The sequence below is a fragment of the Poecilia reticulata genome, linkage group LG6 (genome assembly GCF_000633615.1).
Source record: "Poecilia reticulata strain Guanapo linkage group LG6, Guppy_female_1.0+MT, whole genome shotgun sequence".
NCBI lineage: Eukaryota > Metazoa > Chordata > Actinopteri > Cyprinodontiformes > Poeciliidae > Poecilia > Poecilia reticulata.
In genome coordinates, this window is record NC_024336.1 from 21823836 (window position 1) to 21843800 (window position 19965).

Below are 19965 nucleotides of genomic sequence, written 5' to 3' on the forward strand. Positions count from 1 at the left end.
TTAAAGTTTGAGGTCAACCAACAACCTTTCTCCACAGCCTCTCCCAAATTCCTCCTCAGCCAGAAACCATGTCAGTCACTTAAGGAGTCCCTTTAGTTTTGTTCCCATACTGCATGCATTTTTTTCTGTTAGTTTAATTGGTATGTAAAAAAAAAAATCACATCAACTCCATAACACCTTTTTCAACAGCACAACCACACCCATAGTGCAACATGTATTATTCGAAGCTCCTTAAATAGAGCTGTTACCAACTGCGCTGCACACATTTAATGGCTCACTTCTATTCCTCACTTCAGGCACTTTTGCAAGATAATTTTTAAAAAACAGCGATTGTCACAGCCTAGCTGATAAGACACCTTCATCACAAAGCGACTACAGGTTGCAAATCCTCTACTTCATAAATGTTACAATGGAGAAAGTTCACATCTTCCAGAGAGTTTCCGTCCCCCACAGCTCTCACTCAAGTTTCCTCCACTGAAGTGTCAGTCATAAAGATTTTCAACTACTTTCCCCCCTCTAATGACTCAGAGAGGGCATCAGTCTTGCAGCTATTAAATGTGACTAGTGTGGCATTTTAAGACTTGTGACATCGCAAGATTTGTGGGAAGGGAGCTCAAGCAAATTGGTTWRAGCTCATACAATGACTAACTCTTATAAATTTCATAAATTGAAAAAAAATGAAACAATTTTAAGGTGGAAGAGAGAAGACTTTCTGCATGGATAAAGTTGGCTGTGCTCACTCTGGATTAAGAATTTTATATTCTTTTTGAACATCTCAAAATGCAAATCTATTAAAGAATGTTAGATTCAAATAGGATTTAGGAATATAAAATTCATTGTAAGATATAAGACTCATCACAAAATCAGGGATGTCCTACTTGTGAAAATTTTGCTTGTTCATATAATCCAGGATGGTCCCTTTTTGTTGAACTTGGGATCATTTTTGTTCTGAAATTGAGAACTCTCCAAACTTTTCAGAGGTGATGAACCCRAACAGTGATCTACTGCTGCTTCTCAAACAGAATAACGTCTTTTAACAAATTAATTCACACGGATTAACTGAACCTCGTGATTTCTATTTATATTTTTGCTCACTGGCACCCAGCAGGTCCTGTAATGAGTTTCTGAATCCTCTGACTACAATAAATCATTATGTTCAGAGTACAGGCCTGAAGGGTATTTTAGATCTAGCCGTGCCCAAACAATATGGGAAAATTAAGCTTCTCTCTGCTGGAATCAGCTCCGCTCCTTAAGTAAACGTTGTTCAGAGCAAAGCCGCTTAATTTTTATTTCTCTTTCCAACTGCTTCTGAACAGCATGGCATCTTAACTTTGGTGTTTTGTATTTCAGTAGTAGAATTTGAGTATTTTGATCTCTGCATAAGTCCATCTATTTTGTGAAGACTTTGGACGTTTGTTCGAGAACATTAGGGAGCAAAATACATCATAGAGGCCAAAGAACAGGGAAAAAGCTGCAGAGAAGAGACTACAAATCAGCACGCCAATCTATAAATGTCTTCATTCTAGGGCTGTAAGGATTCCTCGAATGACTTGAGTGCCTCCATTATTAAAATTCTTCAAGGAAAATGTATCTTCCCCAGAAAGAGWGAGAGAGAGATGTTACTCGATTAATCGAAAACATAATCGATAGAGTACTTTGATTTCTAAAGTATTCTATTACAACAGCCCTAGTTCAATCCATTATCTGAAAAATGTAATCAGAGTGACACACCTACCAAGACATGACCGTCCATCTAAGCTTACAAGCTGGTGAAGTAAAAGGCAATAATAAGAGAACAAGAAAAGTCCCATGGTGAATCTGAAGGAGCTTCACAGATCCACAGCTRAGCTRTGAGAATCTCTTGATAGTTGAACTTTTGGTAAATGGTAATTGGTCCAGAAGACCCCGAAGCATTCCCACACACGCTGATGGTGGTAAGCTCCATCATAGCCRTAGCTGCCCTGGTGTCACTGGGTTCTCTGACCACCACCAGCAGGAAAGGTGGGGGAAGTGTCTTACCCAGCGACACAACGATGGAGTTGGGGTTTAACGACAACCCACCAGTTACAGGGCAAACTACCACTGTTACTGTCAACATTATGGAAGATGGACAAGAGAAAATCCACTGTTGAAAGAAAGCCAAACAAAGTCCCAATTAAAGCTCACCACAAACAACTGAGCAAACGAGCAGAAAAAGGGTCTCTAGTCAGATAAAACCAAAAAGTTTACATTAGACGAGAAATACTACGTATAAGAGAAATCTAACCCTATGCCTCACTCTAGGATGAAGTTGGAAGTTTCATGATTTGGGGATCCTCTTCATCAGCAGCAACAGGGAAACTAATGTGAAGATAGATGGAACCAAATAAAAGGCAATCCTGGAAGAAAACCTGATAGAGGCTGCAAAAGACTCAAGAYTTGGGTGATGTTCCACCTTCCAGCAGGAAAAAGACCAGCCATAGCTACAATAGAATGGCCCAGTCAAAGTCCAAACCTAYGTCCAATTCAGAGCATATTCATGATTACCATTCACGTATATGTTCCCCATTTAATGTGACTGAACTTGAGTGGAAAGGGCAAAAATGGCAGTGTCTGATGAAAGTTTTGGTTCTGCAACCACAGTGAAAGACTCCCTTATTTAAATGTTTTTATTATTGTCCTTATACTTCGCAAATAGGCACCACTTTGTGTTGGTTTATCACATAAGATACCAATAAAACACAGTAATAATTGCGGTTGCAGCCTTACAAAATGTGAAAAAAAATTCAAGGGGGCTGAAAACCTTCGCAAGCAATTGTAAATAAGTAAACTTTCCTTTCACTATCTAAAGCCCCCGTCTCACCTTGAGAGCGAAAGTCAAATCGGCTGCGGTCACACCTGCGGTACCTGCGCTGCTGGTCCTCGGTCACGCTGCGATYGCGTTAGACACGGGCGCAGCATGCATACGATGGACAGTGCAGTCATCTCAGCAGCTCCAGGCGGAGGGATAGCTTTATCTGTGTGCGGCACATTCCCTCCTAATCGCATTGCAGCAGAACACATTCACCACGTTGGAACAAACAATCTGTCGCTTCAGAAAAGAGGGAAAACATGCAGGTCAAGAGCTTTCTGTGGGCTTCTCAAAATACCTGTCTGAAATTGAATTTGCACATTAATGAGGCAACACGGCCTCTTTGTTTCGCCTCTGATTGGGCGCTCAGTGCCGGAGCGGCCAACGTAATGGAATTTGCACTTTGCAAATTTGAATAGAAAAGTGAAAATTTGGCAAACAAAGGCGTGCAGTGAGAGGGAGGGATGTGACGCATACAGACAAGCTGTTCAGAGAGGAAGGTGCAATTCTGCTGCTGTCACGCGCACAACAAATAAAACCTTTATATTAACTGTTCTGACAGGAAACTCCCATAAAATTGAGATACAATGAATTTCCGCATTTTTCCACACTCAATTCCCCCACACAATTATCCCATTTGGCAAGAACTCTTGTTCTCTGAACAACAAACCCTCTCAAGAAACTTGACAAATGGTCCGAGGTGTTGAATCCAAATGTGACCAAGGTCCTCCGTGAAGAAATCACAAGACTGACAATCTGGCAGTCTTTTACAAGGCAATACTTTTACATTGTCTTGTAAAAGTATTCACCTCCCCCCCAGCTTTTTAGCATGATGTCTCATTAAAACCCCAAACTTTTTTATATGGTCACTTTATCTGAACAAAGCAGCGCATAAATTGGATTTCACAACGGGAAGTTCTAATTATAGGGTGTCCGTTTGGGTCTTTAACACACATCACATGCATTGCCAATGAAAAATGATCTTACTCTAGTTAAATCAGATGTTTTGCTTCTGAATAGAAAAGAATTGAAGAGTATGGCAAGACAAAGGTGTCACAATTCACCTCTTTTCCAACTAGAAAAATCACATACAACCAAATGTGAGGCCTCCACAGAGAAGACCTCTGGCTGATGACAGCAGCAGAATCTCCCACCATTGTTAGATTTTCATACTAAATAATAAATACATAGTTTTTGATGRACATYTGATACTACTGATGTGTTGATTTAATAATCTAAACTGCTAAATTAAAAATATTGTAAGAAACTACCTTCTGAAGTTAAATTATTATTAAAAATTATAAGAATTTATTCTCAGTTTAAAAATTACATATTGATTAAAGTGAAACTCAACCCCAACTCAACTCTATTTTTGCTGATAAACTGTCTAAATAGGCCATTTAGGGTTCTATTTTTATGTTTTCATGCAAATTTAKACATTTTTGTGAAATTATTTCAGCTTTGTACTTTTCCTAAAACCGTCTCACGACTTCGATCTCTGGTAAGCTCACCAGAGAGGGAAACTTAGTCACTTTAGATATAAAACAAATGTGTGATTTATTTGCAATTTGAACACTTACTGGAATGGGTCCCTTCTGCTCTGACTACTGGTGAGGGTATGATGTTGAACAGATGACTGTGTGAGGCTGGCTGCAKTGCTGAGGAAGCAGGAGAAGCTAACAGCTGCTWTCGGTGCTAGCTCAGGACAGACAGGCTGCCTGCAGTGGAGCGTTGTCGTCATAAAACCCTCCAACAAYACAGAAACAGAGTTGCTAGATTTATCATTAGTTGGTTTGGAGAAAAAAAGTTGATAGAAGGGACTGAAAAATTGATAAATATAGCCACAAAGCTCCACCCACTTTGCTTGAATTTTTCTAAATTTGCCARAGGCATGGTTTAGTTTTCAAAGGGGAGATTGTTACAAGTTAAGCTAGGAGGAGAAGATTCATCTTCATAGCAAGACAATGACCCCGAAGTCTTATTCTACCACAAGCTGATTTATTGATCTTCCCTTCAACTCTAACCAGTTTTGCTTTCTTGCTCGATAATATGCATCCCATCATCATGATGCAGCCACCATTATGGGTTGGTATGTCCTCAGGCTGGCACTTTCCCAYTAAAAATAAGCCAGACAGCTCAATTTGAGCAAACAATACCTTTATTCTAGCTTCAGTAAAGGGGGATAGATATTAAGGCGAGTCATAGATTTGAGGTAATTGAAAACCACGTTTTTTTTTAAATTGGTACAGTATTTTGTATTGACAGTTTAAATAAAATCTACCAGTTTTATGATCATAACGCTACAAAATGTGGCGATACCATTTGCAGGGCAAAGTGAATGCGTTCCCAGTGGAAACCAACGTGACCCAGGTGCTTGTAAGGCTACAGCAGATTATGTATTAAATATGGATGGAAATTTGCAGAAGGAGAAATTCAGAAGTGAGGAGCTGTCATTTCACCTTAACGTCTTCTGACAGCCTCCATCCAAACTCATCATTTCGCATCTCGGAGCAACGTATAATATGATCCGAAGCAGGGTGCAAAAATATTCTTTGAATGCTGGTGTGCACCTTAGCAATTTCCCAGACTAAAAAAAGTCTGATGTTGCTGTTGTGAGAGCAACAGTTAGCTGCGAAAAGCAACAACAGCAGGCTGAAAACTGGAGATACAGCTTTCCACAGGTGCGGTGTGATGGCGCCTKGTGCTGAAGCATAAAAATATGATTAGACAAGTGTTGGTGTCAGTCGTGTGTGTGTGTCTGTGTGTGTGTTTGCGTGCGTGTGTGTGTACCAGGTTTTTATATCCTTATGGGAACCTATTTCTGTCTACAATGTGGGGTTGGGAACCATTGCTCCTTGTGGGGAGATTTTCTTGGTCCCCATGAGGGAAATTGTTGTTTTTGGGTTAGTGGTTAGGTCTGTAACCTTAAAGGTTAAGGTAAGGGTTAGGCTGTMGAAATTAATGGAAGTCAATGTGAAGTCGCCATAAGTGATGAAAGCACGACTGTGTGTGTGTGTGTGTACCACATCTGTATCTAAATCCGTTAATACGCTGATTGCAATAGCTTCTGTATGCACCGTAGCCTTCCTATATCTGCGAATATCCAGAAATTAAGGCACATGTTGAATAAAAGAGATGACTTCATGTCTAATAGACTTATAATGCATACACAGAGTATATTAGGTAKTGTTAGGCCTAAAATTAAGGCCTAACACYGGATTTCTATTAGGGACATGTTAGAAGAMGATACTTACCAAGGATTGTGGTTTGGGGTCTTTACAAACCTCATTCGCTTTCCACAGATACCATTGGATCGGTATRTTGGAAGCTTGGAGGCCGGACATACACAACACTTTCTTGGTTTTAATRAARAYATTCCTGAGCAGTTTCTGAGACCCCACTGCTTTCCTGCTGGTTGGRGGCTTAGGGAGGTGCTATTGCAGCAGCATGCCTGTGAGCACCAGAACGAAAAAGYCCTTTTAAAGCACTAAATGCATTGCAAATTGTTGTATCGCCTTTAAACCTTTTCACATTTATCCAGGCTGCAACAACAATCCTTAATGTTTCTTCAGAGTGATTGTATGTGATACACCGACACAAAATTRYTTCATTGTTAAATRGRAGGGAAATTATGATAAATTTTCAAAAGTTTTTTAAAATTTTCTCTAAAAGATAAAACAAGAAAATCATTTGTATTGAACCTCCCACCGGCCTTGTTCTACTTTCTAGAACCGCTTGTTGCTGTAATAACAGCTGCAAGCCTTTTGAAGCACGTTTTTTGTTCTGGTGATGGATAAGTTAGTCTCTATGAGATGTTCACATTTTTGAAAATGGCTTGACAACTTAAGCCTGTTTTACTAATCAGATCACTTCTAAAAACAGATTTCTGAAGGGATTTTTTTCTCTCCATGGTATCATAGTAAAGGGGTTAATTAAATATGTGTGACACATCTCAGATTCTTATTAGTAAAAAGTTTTTAAATTTACATCTACTTTGTAACTACGTGCAGCTTTGTGTTKGTCTATTATATAAAATCCCTACAAAATATGTTGCATTTTAAAATGACAAAGAAGGCAGAGTTTAATTAGCATGTTTTTTTTTTACAAGGTGCTTCATCACTTACTGTATATTTCAGATTATTAGTGCATCTTATGGGCAGCAAGACAGCCATATGTTCAGCATGTGTATACAAGTGCAGGATGTGTGTGTGTGCGTGTGTGTGTGTGTGTGCCTGCGTGTGTAGGAGGTCATGCATAATGCACACCGACCCCCTCCTGCTCCAGCAGCCCTCGCTCTCTCTGACGTCGTAGCTTTTCCCCTGCCCTGCCTCACTTCCTCAGCAACACAGAGATGAGGTGGTGTGTATGCGCGTGTGTGTGTGTGTGTGTGTGTGTGTGTGTGTGTGTGTGTGTGGATGTGGGGGCTGGGGGGAGGAAAGGGAATTGTAAGTAAGTGAATGGGAGCGACAAGCGAAGACAATAAGAAACATGTAAGGATAAGGAGCTCTGACTTCAATCGAAGCTTCACATGCTGCTCCCTCCTTGCCATTAAGCTGTAATCAGGAGCAACCATGTGCTCAGGTTCATCCCCACCGCGACCCCTGCAGACCGGCGCCGAAACATATGGATCGTCTCCATGGTAATTCAGCTGGGTTTTCGCTCACGGGTCGGCGTACCATGGAAACCTGTCTGTTTGTCATTTCTGCTTCTTTTTCTTTTCTTTTTTTTTATGTCTAAACCGCCTGAGTTTTTATGTCTAAACTCAGAGCATCCTGAGTGCTCTTATCAGGAGTCTGTTCACTGGGGGTCAACAGTGCAGATTTGCTGACTCTTGTGCTTAGTGAACAGTTAAAAGCAGAGATGGAGGTCCTGTGGGGTTAATGTGAGATTGTCTCTTCCTTTTTATTGTGCTTTGAGCCTGAGAACTCCGGGGAGACCGAGGAGCAACAGCAATAAGGGCGACTAGAAACGCCAGACACATTCATTTAGCCCATTGTGTGAGTTAAATAATAATAATAAAAAATCCATGTTTTGCACTTTCCAAAAGAAATAAAGGGAAAGTGGGTCAATGGAAGGGAAAGATATTGCGGAATGTGTCACAATTTGGCCTCATTAAATGAGCATGCGGAAAAACTGTGCGAGTCTGGATGGGTGATTTCTGCAGGGATTGTGGGTTTGGAGGACTTTGCGCATCCGTGCGGTAATCCATTAGGAGGGACAAACAGCAGGAAAGAACAAGGCATGAAAAACAAGTGATGCAGCAATAATCCATTTGATCACATATCAACAAATCCCACCTGAAAGCAATCTCTTTGCGAGGTTTCAGTCGCACAAAATGAGAGAGAAAGCAACGCAAAGTCACAGCGAAGCTGCAAAATTTATGAAAAATAAAGAGACTAATGGTGAAGCGGGGCGCACTAATGATGGCGCTACAATGCCAGCCGCAATACCCACCCCCCATCCCCCTCCCCGAGAGGCTGGAAAATGTGAAATCAGCAGAAAGGAGTCGCCCGAGTTCCCGAACTTTCTCAACTCACTGGAGAGCTTCAAGAGTTCTTCCATTATGGAACAGAGCAGCGACAAAACAACGTATGGCCCACTTATTTTTGCAGAGTGCTTTGAAATCATTTTTTTAAATGAAGCACTTACATGTGCGCGAAATAAGCACGTCAACATTTCTCCTATGTTTCGAATGGAAACATTTCTCGTGTTAAATCCACTCTGTCAGTAACAGCCCAATTAGTCAACACATGCAAAGAAATCAAAACAAATAAGTTTATCAATTAAGTTATGTGTATACAAGCAATAGATATCGAAATTTGAGAGAGAAAGGCAAAAAAAAAATTCTGAAATCTGTCAGTATTTAGAGGGCAATGTTGCTTCTTACTGCACATTAACATTGGCWGCTGTAGTCCTAATTGGTGACCTATAAAATGTTTCTCATTTAATCTRTCCATGACAAGTAAAAAGCAAAGGGACCCTTTCTAAACCTTTGGAACATTATAGCTTGGAAAATATACCAATGGCATTGCCAGCAGAAGCATATCAAAAGTTCAAGTTAGCAGCACTGGGGCCATAAAGTAGAATTGTAAAGAACATCATTTGCCCTCAAATGGAGCATAACCGTTTGCTCTTTGCAATATATTCGATGGAGGAGTCTAAAACAGTCAGAGGGAATTGTTCGACAGCCAAACACCACTTGCAGAAAGTTTTGTTTTTCAATKAAAACAAAAAGGATTCCACTCAATCTCAGCGGCCTCTCGCTGCRTAATACTCCACTGCTGAAGTAAAAGCATGTTAAATTCCTTTTAAGTTTTACTTCAGAACTTTTGAATGGGTCARTGAAGAAAAAGGAACTGGGTTAGTTGAGATAAACACCGAACTCTTTAGATATCGTTGCACACAATGTGCCTGTAAGAGGAATGGCATTGCACAGAAACTTCCCAAAACATCACGGATCAGTAAAGTTTGAATCTGGGAACATTACGGTCTTGGGCCGTCTTTCGGTATTGAAGTAAACTGACTCTTTTGCCAAGACTCTAAAAATACAACAGGTGTGGGTTTTTCAGAAAGAGACAGCTGAAAGCTCTCTGAAAAACTCTCTAAATTCTCAATTCTAGAGAAATAAAATCAACCAAGTCATAACTCGACTCRGATCTAATTGAGAAAATATAGAAGAAACAATAAATTGGATTGTTCAGAAAAGGTGAAGAGAGCCTTCGATGGRTAAAAATCACAATGCATGAGAATGGAAACAAGATACAATATRACAAAGGTTTTTCTGCTACATACTTGATTAAGTAAAATCGTTCAATACATATTCCCTGGCCATTGCACTTTATTACACATATCTTTAATCATCATCTAGTTGCAGTTTTTTTCTATTTGTGGATTGCTAATGTTATTAACAACAGCTGGTGTGAATTTCAAGTCAACAACTTTAATTAGACATAACCGAATGAGAAAACCGCGTTCAATACTTATTTTCCCCCAGTGTATTTCGAAGGAGGTCACGACAGATCAGCCAGAAAATACCCCAGGGCTGGAAAAGCATGCACGATTTATTTTCTCTTGTTGTGTTTCTCAGAGCTTTCAAAGTTTTTCTAACAGCACACTGTGCTGTTTATGAGTTTCAGAGAGCCTTGGAGGATTCCTGTTTGTGTGCCTTTGGAAAGTTTCACTGCTGATGAGGGAAWTTTTTTTYTCCGTTTGTACCAACGAACGCTGGAGAGAAGCTGTGTGGGCCGAGGACACTGTCAGGTGCAAAAGGGTTTGTGCGTGAGTACATGGGCGTGCATGTGTGTGTGTGTGTGTGTGTGTGTGTGTGCGCGTGTGTGTGTGTGTGCGTGCATGCGTGTGTGTGTGTGGGCGCTGGAGAGAGCAGAGGATGGTAGCAGTAACGGAGGGGGAATCAGGAATCGAGTGGGAACGAATTGAGAGAAACGCTTGGCGGCTCSAGCAAGTGGGAGGACCAGCAGAGGAGAATGTTTTTAGACAGCTGCAAATGTCAACCGCACGTCTGATGATGTTTTATTGATTAGTGACAGCATGTGTTTGTGTAAGACCTTTTTGTTCGTATACCAGCATTTTTTCCCACAATGATGAAATAATCTTTCCAAGGATGATAGAAAAACAAGAACAAAAAAAAAAATCTTTTCACATGCCAGATTGATGACTGATGTCTGGCTAGGAATGACCTCAGTCAGAGTAAAATGCGCATTAAGCCATTTAGACTCGCAACTATGTGTAATCCTGAACATGAGCTAATGCCAGCCATCACTCTGTCCACTTTACGCTCGCTTGAGTGTTATTATAGTGAAACAGCCAGGACGGTTATTACTGAAGAACCCACAYTTGCCATCGCTGCACGCTGAATTTCCCGCGTTAACAGCGGGCCGCGGGCTATGATGAAAGGAAAGAGGTCCCTGGAGTTACCGCAACAGGAACAAGCTTGTTAGGGAGGAAGAGTTTTCTCCCGAGACAGCATCCGTGTGCTATGATGGTCAATACACAGCCTTCAGCAGTCTATTAAGCAGCATTAGCGAGTATACACAAATGATTCAGTAAGTCTATTTTGTGAATTTCAGATGCTTAAAATGCTCCGGGATTTGTTTGTTTGTTGGTTTAGGAAGGTATAATGCTCCCTGGTTAACCAGAAACTGTTTTAATAAGTGATTGCAGCTGCAGATCCTTCACTCGTTACATCCCTGGAAGACATTTTTCTGATGACAGGCTCAGCGTTGCATACAGAAAAGAAAACAAGTGGGTTTTTACTCTTTTACCTACGGCTTTTTACAGCTGGCAAATCAGTATTTTATTCCAAAAATCAAAAAACCTTTMAAAATGTGACAAAAACTGGTAAAGCTGGTTTACTAATTATAAATAGTAATTATATACAGCTGCAGAAGATTATGACACTTGTACAGTGATTTTAATTAATTGTTGTTTTAAAAAAAAAAAACATATGTTACAAATACAAATTTCAATGTATTTTATTGGGATGTAATGTGATTAAAAAAAAAAAAAGAAAGTAGTTTGTGGTTTGAGAAAAACAGGCATCCATTTGTATCCTGCATCATTTTACTCCAGTATCCTTAAATAAAATCAGTTGCTTTCAGAAGTTGACACGTTATCAGTGACCCTCTGTGTGTAAATGAATCTAAGTTCAACTGATTCTGGCCTCAGGATTTGTTGGAGAGCACTTGTGAACAAAAAGTGTTCACTAGAAAGAACGTTTAGGTGACAAAATATTGAGTCGAGCTTGGAACATCTAAAGAAGCAAAGCTCAACTCATTATCTGAAACTAGCTAGCGCAGTACATCAACCTGAACGCCTCATCCCACTGGTAAAGCTCGGTAGTGGCTGCATCATGCTGTGGGGAAGCACTCATTCAACAAGGAAATAGAAGCTTGTTGTGAAAAATAGAAGCAAATTTATGCTTTAGAACGGTCCAGTCAAAGTTAAGACCCAATCGTGATAAGGAATCCATGTCCAGATGTGAGAACTGATCTTCAAAGATGCTTGTAATAAAATTTGACGAAGCCCAAACTATTTTGGAAAGATGAATATGCAAAAAAATCTCACCAGACAGACCCCAAACCATGAGTCTACAAAGTGTTGACTGAGTAAAAATAAATGCTCACACTTATCAGACTTTTGATTCAAACATTTGGATGAAATCCCACAAAGTCGACTGGTGTTTTTGACAAAATGTGGAAAAAGTTGAAACCCTTTTCGAGGCAGYGTGCGAATGACTTACGCCTCACCCAGTTTACATACAGAGGCGACCCTCTGAAGTTCAGTTTAAGGGCATGGCTTGACAGGAAGCCTGGACGCAGGCGGACCGGCAGGCCTCTGGACCTGGTTCTCTCTCTACACTGATAAACATCCTCAAAGCAGAGTTCCTCACAGGGCCGCCCTGTCTGCACAACCATTCAAAACATGCAAAACAAGATTCTTCTTTGTTTGGACACACACACACACACAAACACACACACACACACACACACACACACACAGAAAACATTCCAGAGATTTTTCTCAGTAAAAATCACTGATTTAGAAAACAAGAATGCTTTGTGTTTAATGTAACAACGCTCCATGGAATAAAGCTGCAGCTGTTCAGCACGACCTTGCAGAGGAGAAAAAAAAAAAAAAAGAAAATTCTCAACCCTGACAATAACATATGCTACTCGTGTAACAGAGCCAACACTCGGCCTACATTATTCCCTATGCTATTGGCTGGCAGCCATGTCTCACCTCACAGTCTCCATCAAAAGTGAGCATATGCCCATAGCTGACCCCACGGTGCCCACTCATCATGAAAACAGTCATCTCCCTGTCTCGTCGCGCGCGGTCACCTCTGCCCAGCTCCTCTCAACAACCCTTGTAGTAGCTGTAAACACTTCTTCAGCTGAGATAAACATCAAGCCGCTACCTTTCCCCCCTCTCCCCCCTCTCCTTTCTCCTGAACCTACGTGAGCTGCGAAAAGCAAAACGCTGACTAAACGAGCAGCAGCACCGACCTGTGGAGTCCAGAGCCTCTTCTATGAGTGGAGGCAAGCGCAGTCCATCCATACCTCCCCCCTCTCCTCTGGAGAAGGCGAGTGGGCGACAGAGGGTCAGAGGACTCCGCGCGCGCCCACCTCCGCTGCTCCTGCCGCCGCCGCAGGTAGACAAACACACGGAAAAGTACCGAGTCAAGTGGCTGGCTCACACGGAGAAACCGAGCCGAGCGGTGTTTGCGTTCCCCGGGAGGATCTGGGGGAGCTGGAGCGTGGGAGAGATGCCGAGAGAACCGAGGGGAGGAGCGGAAAAGGAGGGAAGGATGCTGTTTTGCCAGACGGCAAGCTCCGTCTCCCTCCGCACGGTCCCTCCCTACTCTCTCTCTCTCTCTCTCTCACTCTCTCTCTTCTCCCTGTCTGCACGCTGTACTCGCTGTTTACTACATGAGCACTTTTTTTTCTTTCTGCTTCATCCCTCTTCCTTTTATGTGCTATTTGCTCCTGTTTGCTTCACACTACTCCTACATYTTATGAATGCTCACCACATGCTCACAAACACACTTTCACCCATTCATCACAGCACTGCGATAGGGCTCATAACTCAAGATGAGTCCTGTTAATGGTTTCCATTCATCAGAATCAGATGAGACTAGGCAGACATAAATCATAACCAAATCTCAGCATCATTTGTAAAATCATAGTTTCTTCTTGTTTAGGGGGAAAAATATAATCCAAGTGCCTACTGTAGATAAATATGGAAGAGGCTGCAGGGAAAGGTGAGGTTGAATGAGGACCTGCTCTGTCCTTGTGTGCCGGGTTGTATCGGATTAATATGCTTAATGGCTTTTCTTGCTTATCCGTGGTTGTTTCAAAAAAAAAAAAAAAGAGATCCTCCTTAACTAATCCACATAATGCAGACTCGATTAACATTTCCCATGAATGTCTGCAAGCTAAAGCTGAATAATGCCTGAACTCTGGTGATCCCAGCCTCCTTTCCYATGAACATTCATTTCTGCAAGTCAATTCAAGAGTCTTCTAGGCCAGTGGTTCCCAGATGATGCAGCCACTACCAAACCCCCTCCGCCAGTCCTGTATGTTTTAGGTGCCTCTTTGCTGCCACACAAAGAGTGGCTTCAGCAACTCTAGGTGGCATGCAGAATCATGTCAGGATCCACAACACCGTCTCCTCCTCCATCACCCTCAGCACTGGCTCGCCGCAGGGCTGAGCCCCCATCCTCTTCACTCTGCTGACGTTTGACTGCTCGGCAAGGCACCCCAGCTGTCATATAGTAAAGTTTGCCGACGACGCAGCAGTAGTGGGACGCATCATGAACAGTGATGAGTCCAAATACAGAGAGGAGGTGGAACACCTGGTGCAGTGGTGCAGAGAAAATAACCTCTGCATTAACGTGTAGAAGACCAAGGAGATGGTGGGGGATTTCAGAAAGGACAAGGATCCTCTTCAGCCCCTGTACATCCAATTAGCAGCTGTGGAGGTGGTCTCCAGCTACTGGTACCTGGGTGTGCACATATTCAGTGACCTCACCTGGAGTACCAACACCTCCCGTCTGGTCAGGAAGGCCCACCAGCATCTCTACTTCCTCAGGAAGCTGCGGGGAGCTGGACTTGGGATCTCAGTCCTGAGGAGCTTCTATCGCTGTGCGGTGGAAAGCGTTCTCTGCACCTGCATCACCGTGAGCACAGCAGCTGCACTGCTGCTGAGAGGACGAGGGTGGATAAGGCTGCACAGAAGACTGTGGGGAGCAGCCTTCCCTCAACCTTGGACCTCTACACAATACGATGCAGGAGGAGGTCAATCCTCATCATGGAGGACTCCACTCATCCTGCACATAAACTGTTCCAGCTGCTCCCCTCAGGCAGGAGGCTGAGGAGCATCCAGAGCAAGACCACCAGGCAGAGGAACAGATCCTTCCCTTCAGCCATCAGACCCCTGAACTCGGACTGCACCAAATGCAGCTTCACCTCATAGATTATTTACACACATACACATAACCATATATATGTGTTTTATTTAATTATTTGTCTATATTTTTTTTGTGTGTATGTAGTGGATTTCTTGATCTGGGACCAGARTACAAATTTCGTACCGCAAATTATCAAGGTGGTACGACAGTAAAAAATCCTTGAATCCTCAAATCATTGAGTCATTTGAATCAGGCAGGAGTACTGAAACAGAGACACATCTGAAACATGTAGGACTGGGGGGGTTGAAGTCCAAGGTAGGGAGCAGGTGAAGATCTGCATGTATCAGTGATGTAAACTTGTAGTGCTGTCACAAGAGTCACAATAGGCGAGGCAGCATTTCAAAGAAAGACAGTGAAGAATAAGACACTCTGTTGCTGTGGTTACAATCATGCAGAGTGAGGTATTGCAAGTATTTAAAACTTTTCAGGTGACATATCTGTTAATCACAAACCAGTTCCTCCCTCTGGTTTACTTTCTCTTTGCTTCACCAGATAGTCTGTTTAGGTCTTTTTGCACTGTAGGGCCTGGAATGGGTTCAAACCCGGGTTCGACGTAGGTGCATTTGTGAGGATTTGGGTTTTCTGTGTGTGTATTTAGCTCCATTGTTGTCCTGCCTGCCCCTTGATTGTTCCCAGATGCCCCTTGTTTCCCCTGATTACCTTCCATGTACCCACCTGTGTCTCTTGTTCCCTGTCGGGTCCTCGTCTATCGCCTACTATCAGTAGTCTTACGTCAGCTGTTGTAATTATTTACCAGTTCCTACCAGACTCAGGGCTTTGCCGCTGCTCACCTGTGCTGCCTGGATTTTTGTGAATCGTTTGTTCATTAAAAACCATCATTTGCACCTTAACCTGGGTACAACCKCATCTTCCTCACCATCGCAAGCCGCAAATCATGACAGCATTAGCCCATATGGCCCAATTCCACCTAACTCTCTGGAACCCTGAGAGCTGTGGTTCCATTCGGGCCAGCCTTTGAAGTCAGCCATCGTCAACACTGCTCATTCCCTTTAGTAGTCTGTTGCTGGTTTTTGCTTGAGCTCATTGTTTTAATTGTTTGATGGATTCTACCCCAGTTGCCAGATCCCATGACAAGGTAAATTTGTTTTCTCTTGAGCTTCCTCGCTGACGTGCGGCAACAGAACCTCAATGATGCCCATTGTTGTTTTCTAAATTAAATGCGCTCACATACAGATCGCCACGTTTTTGACATGATGATCCCCGCCATCTTTCGAGGCAACATTGAGGCCAACGCAAACACAACCAGGACAGGTGCAGGTGCAGTGCAAAAAGGCCCTTTGCTTTCCTTCTGTGCAGCACCTCCAAGTGAACCAAGACCCACGTTTTCAGTGGAAACAGAGTTTACTTGTTCCAGATAAGCTTTAGTCATATCCTTTGTAATAAAACAGCTTTTTATGGTCCATATTAGTAAGTATTGCCTCTCTATTGTTCAAGGAAAGGGATTACAGAAGCAGTGTCCTGAGAGCCGACAAGCCATTTGTGGTTCTTGTGATGATTATGCATACTTCATGACTGTACTTGAATAATCGTACTAATTTGGCCCATCAGAAAAGGCAGCTGTTACAGATGTACACTCAATTTAAGGGTATGTCTTTATTGATTTAAATGTTAGCATAAATATGATCGCAAATACGGGCATCCCCATTTACTAAACTTGGCTAAATGTACTTGGTGTGTGTCTGTGTGGCCCCACAAGTGCTTCTAGTATGGATCTCAATCCAAGTGGAGAAAAGTCTGGACGACACTGGTCTACGGGGTGCAACAGATGAATTGGTTTTAAATCTGCACCATGGGAGCTCTCATCTGCCAACTCACTGTTTAGCATTGTGGTTTCAACTATCTGTCTGGCGGTTTTCTTCTCCTTTAGCCTTTGTAGTTTTCTGCTGATGTACATGACATTGTGGATGAACAGCTCTACGCAGTTTTGTTAAACGTGTCGCGGTTTTACAGTCCCTTGCTCTTGTGGTAACGTTTTGCTTCCTTGTTTTATTTTGAGTGTCTGTTCTTCCCAGTCGGTTTTGTGTCATGCTCACTGCACACTCTGATACAGTTTAGTTGCTTTCACATCTGTCTGCTGTGACTTATTACCTCCTTCCGTGTCTCACCATGTTTCCTCTGTTTTTTTGTCACAGTYTTTGTCTTTGTTGTACTGTGACTTTCTCTTCATACATAGACACCTTTAATCTTTTTTTTTCTTTTGGTTTCCTTCCTCAAAAACAAATCTTGTTTCTACAGATCATTTATTCATTATTCATCTGTTTTAAGGCCTCYATTGATACAGGCCTAGACCGAGTTACAGACATCAAACTGTTACAAAGGCTGTGGAGTTCTGAGGATGAGTGTGGTTGGTAAAAGGGATGATACACACTGGATATGTTAACTGGATATGTTAACTGGATATGTTAACTGGATATGTTAACTTGAGAACCACTGGCATTGTGAAGGAGACTAGTCAAAGTGTCAGAAATCAGACTGGATTTAATCCAGTGATCAGGAACACAAGCTGTCTAGTCCAAGTGAAGGTGAACCAATCTAACTCCAATATTACAATTAACAAATGTGTRCACATTTGTACAATAATACGCAGAATGATTGGCGACTTGGGGTTTTATAAGTGCCCTGCTCAGCAGCATGTCAACATGTAACATTTGGAAACCAACCCCCATCAAAGTTTGGACTGAAGAGCAACTATTTTTCCCTCCACTGAGCCACAGTTGTACACAACCAGTACGTCTCGTGCAACTATGTGGAAAGGAGTAAGTACAAACGGAAACAAAGTAGCAATAAGCAGCTGAATGATTTAGGAACATCTAYCAAGGCTATAAAGAAAATTCATGCAGGGCCTTTGAATGAAAAAGAGCTACTAATGTTTGTCAAAATGTGTGTGTCGTCGTGAACATTTCTTGGTTCTTATGTTATTGTCTTTTGGATTCACAAATGTAAATCCAGGCGAAATCTGGCCGCTGTTCAGTTGGAGCTGGCTCGGTTCTGATTAGCTGGAAGCAGAACACGGCGCACGGTGCCAGCATGTCAGCCCAGTCTTAGCAGCTCTGTCTGTTTTCTGAGAAATCATTGATTTTYGTTGTACATCAATAGGAGGAAAAAAACAGACTAAACATATTAATAACCAGAATGAGATATTTATTGTTTTACCTACAAGTTTTCTTTCAGACATCTCACTAACGTGAAAAAAAACAATTAACTTCTTCTGTGCTCCACTCTTATTTCTGACTGCAWCAGTTTAAGCGGTCTGACAAAATACAAAGCATTAATTGCAACACTGCAACCGTATTTGAGCAGAAACTTGCTTTTCTGGTCACAGCCAAGGCACATGGGAGATTTGAAGAAGTCTCGTAATGAGTGCAGAGAGATGTAATAGAGCAAACTCGGTTTTCAGTGCCACTCAGGGAAATYACAGGACAAMAAAAAAACAAAACAAACGTGTGCCAAATCTTACCTCTCACTGTTTTTCATTGCTTCCGTAATCACACAGGCACACTTACTTCCTCAATTGGCTCATGAACATTTTGGTCGGAGGCTCTGCGCCAAATTAATTTACCCATAATGAGATCCAGACGAGCTGTTTGCATCAGAGGCTGACAGCTAGCTTTGCAGATTACTGATCACTTCCCCTGCATTGTTCACTTCCTCCCCTTCTGCATGCTGAGCGTGTCTCGCTGTCTGCTGCTTGCAAACGCCACACTGTAAACATAAYGCCACCCCCACCGATTTTCATCACCGGCATACTCTTCATCCTCTGTCTGTCCCTCACTTCTGTCTCTCAGCTGCTATCACGTCAGGCAGCTCCTGTCGGTGGGGCACGTTAAGGAGCCAGAAATGTGAGGCGTGTCAGGAAACTCCGAGGACGTGTCAGCATGGAGACAAGAGAGGGAGAGAGAAGGCCAGACTCAACTTTTGTCTGTCCCTGTAGGAGGATATTCCTATCAAAGCGCTGTCAGGGAGCAGGAAGCGCTCAGCAGGCACACTGACACGAAAACGAGATACGAACACACGTGTTTGGTCTCTCTACAACCTGCTGACGTCTGAAAGAGGAAGCGTCGAGGAGGAAAGCAGAAGTTTCTGAGACGGAAATAGAAAGAGAGGCGCTCAGCGAGGGCTTGTTCCCACCTGCTGTGAGCAGCAGGTTGTTTAGCAGGAAAGGACAAGAAAAAAAAACCCCAGATGAATAAAGCTTGTTCTACAAAAAAAAAACAAGGTTTGCTACAAACATTTTACCGTGATTTGAAATCGTACCCTTGTTGACGTTTTATCTTCTTCTTTTTTTAAATTTTTGAGACACCAAACTGCGTCATGCATCAAAGCTTCTCTAAGTGCATTAGAGAAAAATAAATACATCAAAACAGAATTGGTCAAATCCATGTAGAAAATAGAAATAACCAGCACTCCAAAAATATATAAAGATTTTAATATTCACAAAAAAAAGAAAAATAGATCTGACACACAAAGTGTCTGTATAGAGATTGAAGGGCATTTAAGCCAAAAAAAAAAAAAGGATCAACCGGAGCAATCAAAAACCATGAAGCACGTAAAATAAAATGCAGGAATAGCTAAAATGACCAGATGCAATCAACTTTGAGCCATATGGCAAAGCTGCAGTAAATAGAAACGTGTTCAGTTTTTGCACATYTCAGTTTTGTCAGGGACTCCCTAGCTGAGGAGTATAGACACCAAATGCTGACTTGCCTCGTTTGTGAGCTTCATGAATCGGTCTATGATGGCCTCTTTACTCAGGGATGACTCGGGTACATCTGGCTCAGTTCGGACTGAACCAGATGACATTCATTTGCGTCGCCAAGGGTTAGGATGGCTTTCAGATCACTGATAGATTTCGGCTGGTCTCTTGGCTTCTCGTGCCTTTTTCAGCCTCCCTTTCTATACTTTTTCTYTCTGTTATTGTACCTCATTACACATAAGTTAATTTCTGAACTTATTTGTTTTGGTTTCTGTCCAAGTACGGATTGTTGTGTATATGACAAAACAAGTGCACACCACACTATTCAGAATTTTTATTATTAAAAACAACTGAAAGCCTCTCACCTCGTATGCARCGCTTAGAGTTGTTTTTCCACATAAAATCCCAACATTACCTGAAAGTCTGTAACTT